General features: G+C 33.0%; 1 pseudogene; it reads right to left on the minus strand.

Moving 5' to 3' along the window:
• Positions 1-1,125: 1,125 nt before the first annotated feature.
• On the minus strand, positions 1,126-5,063 carry LOC115717756 (glutamate receptor 2.7-like; annotated as a pseudogene).
• Positions 5,064-8,018: the final 2,955 nt, after the last annotated feature.

Below are 8,018 nucleotides of genomic sequence, written 5' to 3' on the forward strand. Positions count from 1 at the left end.
TATTTTTTTAGTTGTTCTATTGTTGTTTTGAGTTGTTCTGTTTTGTGTTCTACTGGTGTTTTATAAAAACACAGTATTTTTAAAAAGATTTCCGTGTGACAGTATTTTTGTAAAAATTAACCGAAATTCCAATATTTTTGTAAGTTTCCTTATATTAAAACAAACAAAATTTCTTCAATAAAAAATTGGTAATATTAAAACTTTATGTTATGAACAAGATACAACAATTATTATTGAGGCAAATATGTAATCTTATTCATTAATTTTTTTTTTTACATTTTTATGGTATTCTATAAAAATAACAAAAAAACTATATAAAAGTAACAGGAAAATAACATTTAAACAACACCAAAACAACAATAAAAAATAACATACAAATAACAAAAAATCAACGATAAATTATCAAGCGTACAACATAAAAATATATAAAAATATTGTATTATCTGTAAATAAAATCATAAAAAAAGTAAAAATATTTAAAATTTCGTACAACCGTATTTTTATAATTTATTTTGTTATTTTTATGTATTTACGAAAGTTTGATTAGTTAAACAAAAAAAAGGTTGGAATTTATAGGAGGAGATCTCAAATAGGACAATGTACATTGTGGTTATACCACATAACATACTTTACCTGTTAACTACTTGTGGTTAGCTCAAGTAGCATAAGAGGTTTGAGAGGGTGCGTGTAGGGTTCCTCGAATCTCAGATTGTATAAGATATATAAACGCTTCAATCAAAAAAAAAAATATATATACCCTGCCCCCTTTAAAAAAAAAATAAAATAATAATTCTACAAGATTTAAGCTATTGTGGTGATGATACTTAAAAGTTTAACTAACTATATCATAACCTTTTATCTGGTAGGGTTTTATGCTTATCTCTAATGGCTATTAGTTAGTGTTGAGTTTATCTTAACAGTGTAATCCAATTCTTGTTTTGATACATTTTGACCTAATTAAAGGTTATGATATATATTGGTGATCACATGAGAATCACCTCTCAGAAAATTGAGAAAAAGAGAAGAAAAAGTTTGAGATTGAATAAGCCCACTTGACCAAAACAGGACAGTAAATACTATGTTAATCTTACAATGTAACAAATTGTCACTAATTAGTAAGTGAAGATCAAGAACCTGTCATATATAAGATATTAACCTGTGTAATGTTACTCTTGATTTGATACAATTCTACTTAATAATGCTCATTAATTAGAGCATGAACATATTTTAGATTATTCTATAACTATAACGAAAACCGTCATAAAAAAATTATTTTCGGGGACAACATTAAAGATTGACGGTAGCACATCTAAACTTTTAATTTGGTGTTCCTTTTTATTTTCTACAGCAACTATTTCCAACATAAATATGTAGCATGATCAATTATATACACTCATACCATTATAAGTTGAGGCAGAGTTCCATTATTACTAGCATAATCTAAGAGTTGTGATTCTCTCTTGAGTCTTGTTTTGGGCAAGTAAGCTCTACAGCTGAGATAACAACAGTTTCTTGATCAGTTGGCTGTGTACCATTTTGCTTTTGAGAAGACAATTCTTGCTCCCACTTCATTCTATTTAAAAGTGTGCGAGCTGAGATCCCTTTCGTTGAATATTTTAAAAATAGCGATAATTCTCCTCCAAATAGATGGCTCTGTGTTAGAGTTCATCGATGTCTTTGCTCGTAGATGAACATAGCCGCATATATGACTAGAGCCAAGGATGAAGCCACACCCGCCATAAGGAAGAGTCCCCAAAAGCTTTCGAGACCAAGACTATTGGATGAAAACATACAATTGGTGTCTTTCTTGAACCATGCTTCTTCCAAATCCTTCATTTTCTTTCCCTCAGTCACTTTCAATATTGCCCTTGAAATATCAGGAACAAGAGGAGAGCCTTTCGGAAAAGCCTAGGATAAACATGTTGAGAATATTAGTTATATTGGAACTTTTAACAAAGTTCAAGTGATATGAAGAGAGTAAGCTTACAAAAGCAAAGCCGTCGGCTTTGAATATCGGTTCAACCAAAGTAAACTTGGAGCAATATTTTGCTAGAAAAACTTTTATATAAGGTGTTTCATCAAAAGCAGCAGAAATCCTATTTTTTTTACTCCCATTTTCAAAGAGTTGGTATAAGTCTTCTGGAGTGTTATAGATCATAAATTGGTGATCTTCAAACCCCATTTGTTTCAATATTTCTTCTATAAAAGAACCCTTTTGAAAAGCAACTTTCTCCTTGTTCTTCAAGAGTTGGTTAACATCAGTAATAGTTGGTTGGAGCTTTTGGACTGTTAAAAGTGAGGTCAAACTAGCTGTGTAACTTTGACTGAGTATGAGTACCACAAAACACCATATGATCACTACAAATCTTCCCAAGTTACTCACAACTTTTTCCTCTGTAAATTTATTAAAACACAACATGTTAAGTTGTTATGTAATAATTTCTCAAAGAAATGTGCTGTTTTCTCAGTTTGTTCAAAACATTGACAAAAAACTTACTATGAGCAAAAATCATGGTTGAAAATGAGTACCAAAAGCTTGTTCCAATTTGATGGTGTGGAGGTCCACGAAATTCTTCATTTACTCTGTGTTCAAGAACCCATACTACAAACCCAATAAAAATGAAGAAACAACCACTTGTCACCCAAAGATCCCAAGTTAAAGGCTTCAAGAATGCCCAAGCATTATAGCTTCTATCATCCTTGATTGGTACTATCATGTACACACCAGACTCAGTGTAAGGCAATGTGAAATCCACATACAAGGACCTATTTGCTCTAATGGTTATGTCCCCAACTGCAGCATCCAGTTTCTGCTAAAACAAAAAAAAAACACGACACAATTGTCTCTATTATGTTTCTCAAGTAAAATGATTTCATGCAATTTAGTGTGAAAGAAAAAGAATACCCCATCAAACACTTGATAAAGAAGGTGATTGTAATTGCCAGAAGCATCAGCAAAAGGAACAAACTCAAAGGAAACAGGGTACGACAAAGCCTCCATAACAGCCTTGAATACATCTATACTATACCCTGAAACGGTATCGTTTGAGAAAGGAAAAGACACATTCACAAACTCCTTGTATCCCTCTTTCACCGGAACCCCAATTCTCAATTTCTTCCCATTCACTGGAATTTGCCATCCTTTAGGAGCTGAGGTAGAATCACCCGGCCATATTATAGGCCCCAAACTGGTATTCAAAGCAGAGTATTTGCTCTTCTTCTTATTACCCAAAACTCTCTCCAATCCATTCTCAACTGTCCAAAATCCAATCTTTCTTTCTCCATTTCCATTCACATTAATAATCTCAAAAGTCGGAGTTTGTAACTGCCCATTAACCAATTTAAACTCACCCGAAAGCCCTTTAAATCTCGTTTTCGATAACGCTTGAGCAAGCTTCGAACCACTTCGAGAAACACCAAAAGATCCTAAATCAGTAGAAGAGTTAACTAAATTCACACTTTCGAAGCTAAAGTTCGAAGCTTTACCAATCTCCTCAACCGATTCAGCCAATCCGAAAACGGCGTCGTATGCCCAAAGCCCGAAAGTCACCAAAGGATAGTTAACATTGGTGGGATTTTCACGTTCAAATTAGGGTCTCCATCGAGCTGTAAAATTCTGAAGCTCTTTCGTTTTGGGTACATGGATTTTTAACCCTAAAACTCCTTGCATCGAATCAAGAACCGTAGAATTAGCCGACCCAAGAAAATCAGCAATCCCATCAGTCACTATCCAAACGTAATCATTACCCATCATACTAATCTTCTCTGCTATGGCGAAAACTCGGTGCCCAAGATCAGCCAACATATGAAGGACGAAAATTCTAGTCTGCATTGTCATGAGCTTGTAAAGCTCGCCGTAAATGTGGTCATCGGTGGCGGTCGGAGGAATTACACTCCGGTAAGGTACTTGGGCATCGACGTTTTGTAAAGCATCGGTTAAGTAAGGGATGATTCCTTCGCCGTACTCGTTGTCGACGTAGATGGGGACTACTTGTTTCCATCCGAAAGCTTTGACAATGGCGGCAATGGCTTCCACCTGAGATGAGTCGTTTGCGGCTATTCGGAAAAAATATGGGCTTCGGAGTGACGTCAGAGATGGGCTTTTTGCTGAGAATGTTATGATTGGAATTTAGGCTTTGTTTCCCAGTTCGATTATGAAATGGGCCTGCATTGATGTTTCTGGGCCTATAATTGCCTGGACTTTAACGTTTTTTATTAGATCCAAAGCTGTTTCAATAAAAAAAAATTATGAGGATAATATAAATTTACATTTCAACTTGATTTATCATGCATAGCCAAATTTGTATCTCTATATTTTTTTATTTGAATTATTTATAGTTCAAACAGTAATTACTTATAAAATTTTGAAGGTTTTCAAACTTCATCATTTACCATTCTTAGGTAGACTTAAATCAGAACCATATAAATATATATAATATATATCATTATACAAAAAGACAAATATCAATATTATTATTGAAAAATTATATAATGATAACAAGTGTCTATCTCAAATATGAATTCCAAATTTTAACTAATATATATAGATATATATATCATCATATTTTTAAAACAAATATAGGAAGAAAAATAAAATAAAAACAATAGTAAATAATTAATTGAACTACTCTGGAGTAGGTATTATAATACACCCACCATATATATACACAAAGAAAAAGAAATTATTTTTATACATTATATCATGTATTCTATTAAAAAGAACAAGATACTATATTATTTAATATTTATATAGATATGAATTAAAAAAAAAAGAATTAATAATGTTAAAATTAAGTACTTGAAGCAGCAGCTTGAACGACATCGAATTTAGAGTCTCTAGTAAAGAGAATAAGCCTAGTTTTATAAGTAGGATTAGAGGTATAAAAATCTCTTAAAGCCATTTTTATACAACTCAAACCTAATTTCCCAAAATCACTCTCCAAATTTTGAATTACCCCAACTTTTACTTTTATTTGGCCCAATAATTTATTTGGACAATAACAAAGAACCAAAAAAAACACACACAAAACGACACTTCTTGAGATGTCGTTTTTTCTGATCATCATCTTCTTTGTTTGGGTTTTTTGAGGTATAATTAGATGAAGAGAAAAAATAAAGGAATGTTTTGGTTTTTTGCATGTAGAGAATTAGACTTATAATATAATATATATTTTATACATAATATATAGTTATTATTATATGAATATTATTCAATATATATTTATTATAGCTAGGCTGCGGTTGGTTGCTATAAGGATAGGTACGTATAACTGTGTTGTTTTTAACTATATATAGGACCATGCAGATCGACCATATATATCTTTAAGAGCTATGTTAATTCTATTTTTGGCATATTTAATTGACAAAAATATTTTATTATTTAATGTGTATTTCGGCTGGAGTGTTTAATATGGTTACCCTATTTGTGTATATCTAAACTTGGAAGGAAAGTTGACTAGCTTTCCTATTTATGGAAATTGAGGTAAAAATGGTAAGTTTTGATTACACATTGATTCTTTGCTAGCCAGCTGTTATTCTGATCTTGTGTTGAGTTTCCCATTTTCTAAGATCAGGTTTCTTGAAGAGAAAACTGGAGCTAAACTTTCCTTTTCTATAAAAGGAAAGTTGTAGTTACTGCCCACGATTCTGTAGGTACAGAAACGGAAATTCCTGGACTGATTGAAGAATTATTTTAGGGAAGTTTCTAGTGGGTTGAGGTCTTGTTCAGACCGAATGTAAGTTGTCTATGAGATGTATATTCATTATAAATACATCCTATAGCTGCTAGGTTTTGTATCTCTTTCACACACTTAGAATTATATTCATATCTTAAGGAAAGAGTGTCTTTGTTATGTTAACTCTTTTATTCACTTTCATATCATAAGAAAAGAGTGTCTTTGTTTTGTAGAGAAGAGTTGTTCTACTCTTACTCTGTTTATTTGTTGTTTGTATTGTCTTGAGTCTGTATTCAAGTCTACAACGAAGAAGAACATCAGTGCACCTTCGGGAGAAGGGTATTTACAAGCTTTCGGGAGATTGCTTTTGAAGTCTTGCATCGGGAGGATACAAGCACACCTTCGGGAGAAGGGTATTTACAAGCTTTCGGGAGATTGCTTTTGAAGTCTTGCATCGGGAGGATACAAGCACACAACCTTCGGGAGATGGTTGTATAGGCTTTCGGGAGATAGCCTTTAAGCCTTGAATCGGGAGGATTCAAGCACTCTTCAAGGTGATCGAAGGGAGTTCGAGCTCTTGGAGTTTTATCAAGATTCGGTTAGTAGGTGGAATACATCAAGCTTGCGGCATACAATAAGAGGGAGTCTATTTATGCATAAGTCAATTACTTTGTATTTTTGATACCGATCTAATGAATCTTATCTCTGGGCGTGGCCCCGTGGACTAGTAACAATCTGAAAGGATTGTTGAAACCACGTACAAAAATCTTGTGTGTTTTTACTTTTATGCACTGTTTGTTTTTCTGGGTTTCTCTGGAGTTACAGAGTTGTATTCTGTAACTGCAGAAAACTGTTTTCAGTACCAGTTTCATTATTCCGCATTTAATTAATCACTTAATTAAATAATCAAACTGGGAATATTAAAATACGGAATTTCAATTGGTATCAGAGCAAGTCACTAAATTCTTAGTGAGATCTTGAGGTTATTCCGTTTAACTTGTTTTGTGTGAGATGTCTTTATTTGCAGAAGGAAGCTCTATCTCTCGACCTCCTCTGTTAAATGAGTCGAATTATACTTATTGGAAGGTCAGGATGAGAGCATTCATCAAATCGCAAGATGAGAAGGCATGGAGAGCTATTCTTACAGGCTGGTCTCAACCTACTGAAAATGATGAAAAAGGTAATACTCAGGTAAAATCTGAACTCAGTTGGACCACTGAAGATGAAAAATTGTCTGGTTATAATAATAAGGCTTTACATGCTATTTTTAATGGTGTTGGTGAAGGCTTTATTAAATTAATCTCATCTTGTGAATCTGCAAAGGAAGCATGGGAAATCCTTCAAATTCAATTTGAAGGTACTGCTGATGTAAAGAGATCACGATTTACCATGTTGCAAACTAGATTTGATGAATTGAGAATGTCAGAAACTGAAACTTTAAATGATTTTTATGAAAGATTATCTGATATTTCTAATGAGTTTTTTGCCTTGGGAGAAAAATTAGATGAATCTGTCTTGGTTCGAAAGATTGTTCGAGTTCTTCCTGACAGGTTTGACACAAAATTGCTTGAAATGGAAGAGGCAAAAGACTTTGGCAAAATGAAGGTTGAGGAACTCATGGGGTCTTTAAGAACTTTTGAGTTGAATCAACAGATCAAGAAAAAGAGTAAGCAAAGTCTCTCGAATGAGAAAATCAAAGGTATTGCTTTCAATGATTCTGAAAATATTGTTTCTGATGATGGAAATGATGATGAAATGGCCTTGTTAGCAAAAAATTTCCAAAGATACATGAAATCTGTTGGAAATAAAATGAACTTTTCAAAGAACTCAAATGGTAACACTTCAGGTAACAATCCTTCTAAACCTCTTTCATCTAACAAAGATATTCGTTGCAGAGAGTGTGAAGGGTATGGTCATATTCAATCTGAATGTGCCAATACCTTAAAGAAAAATAAGAAGGGATTGAATGTTACTTGGAGTGATGATTCTGAAAGTAGAGAAGATGAAAAAGAAAAAGTTGCTCTAACAAGTGTTTTGTCAAGAAATTTGCAGGAAAAAGGAAAATTCATGTGCATGAATAATACCTCGATCGATGACAACAAGGAAGAATCTAGATCCGAATCAGATGAGTCAGAAATTGATGAGAATTCTATGGTTGAATCCTACAAGGTAATATTTGGTAAGTTGATGGAAACATGTGCTGAAAATCACTCCCTGGTTAAAGATAATAAAGTCTTGTGTAACAACATTAATGAGTTGGAAGATAAACTTAAATGTTGTGAATCTGAACTATCTTTAAAAGAGTCTAAAATTATTTCTTTAACCAAGGAACTTGATAACATT

Source organism: Cannabis sativa, chromosome X (assembly GCF_029168945.1).
Source record: "Cannabis sativa cultivar Pink pepper isolate KNU-18-1 chromosome X, ASM2916894v1, whole genome shotgun sequence".
NCBI classification, from domain to species: Eukaryota; Viridiplantae; Streptophyta; class Magnoliopsida; order Rosales; family Cannabaceae; genus Cannabis; species Cannabis sativa.